The sequence below is a fragment of the Ranitomeya imitator genome, chromosome 5 (assembly GCF_032444005.1).
Source record: "Ranitomeya imitator isolate aRanImi1 chromosome 5, aRanImi1.pri, whole genome shotgun sequence".
Classification (NCBI taxonomy): Eukaryota; Metazoa; Chordata; class Amphibia; order Anura; family Dendrobatidae; genus Ranitomeya; species Ranitomeya imitator.
In genome coordinates, this window is record NC_091286.1 from 108,277,934 (window position 1) to 108,278,757 (window position 824).

At 65.7% G+C, this 824-nt stretch overlaps 1 non-coding gene across 1 annotated transcript; it reads left to right on the top strand.

The window, feature by feature from the left end:
- Window positions 1-397: 397 nt before the first annotated feature.
- Window positions 398-551, top strand: LOC138640030 (5.8S ribosomal RNA). Its single transcript, XR_011313552.1, has one exon. It is a non-coding gene; the product is annotated as a 5.8S ribosomal RNA (ribosomal RNA).
- The last annotated feature ends 273 nt before the right edge of the window (window positions 552-824 follow it).

The window sequence follows — 824 nt, forward strand, 5'->3', positions numbered from 1 at the left end:
AACCACCAGATCATAACAGGCGATGTTGGGAGGGTGCGGGGAGCCCCTCTCGCTCCATCGCCCAGGAAAGTTGCCTGGCCTCGCGCCAACTATTTTGCCCTGCCGCCGCCCACCGAGGAAAAACAGAAGCCCCCCGCACGCAGGCCGTCCCGGGTACCATTCTCCCGTGCGCTCGCGCACCCCCTCCCCAGGGTACGCGGGTCCGGGTGGTAGGTCGAGAAGCCTCGAGCCCTCCTTCGTTCTCCTCCCCGCCGGAGGGAGGGATGGGGAGGCCGAGCGCCCGGGGCAACAGGGCCGAGATTGGAAAACCACCCTTCGAAGCACCCCAGTCTTTTGCGGCCGTCCGACACGAGAGTGAAAAGGGGACGCCTCCGAGTGTCCCAGACCCAGAAAGCGTGACTCTTAACGGTGGATCACTCGGCTCAGGCGTCGATGAAGAACGCAGCTAGCTGCGAGAATTAGTGTGAATTGCAAGACACATTGATCATCGACACTTCGAACGCACCTTGCGGCCCTGGGTTGCTCCCGGGGCTACGCCTGTCTGAGGGTCGCCCCTCTGTCGATCGCCTCCGTGGCGTGGCTGGGGTCCCGTCGCAAGGGTGACATCGAGGGAGGCCCGAGGCTCTGCACCCAGCTGCCCTCCCCTCCTTTCTCCCTTACGTCCCCCCAAGGCCTTCTGTCACTCCCCCCGAAGCGTGCCGCGAGGCTGTCTGTGGAGACACAGGGCTGCCTCCGGCGACGAGAGGGCAAAGCCCGATCGAAGGTGGGCGCCGGACCTCCTCCTCTGGGTGGTATGGACGGGCAGCGCGCGGTGCCCTGGCAGC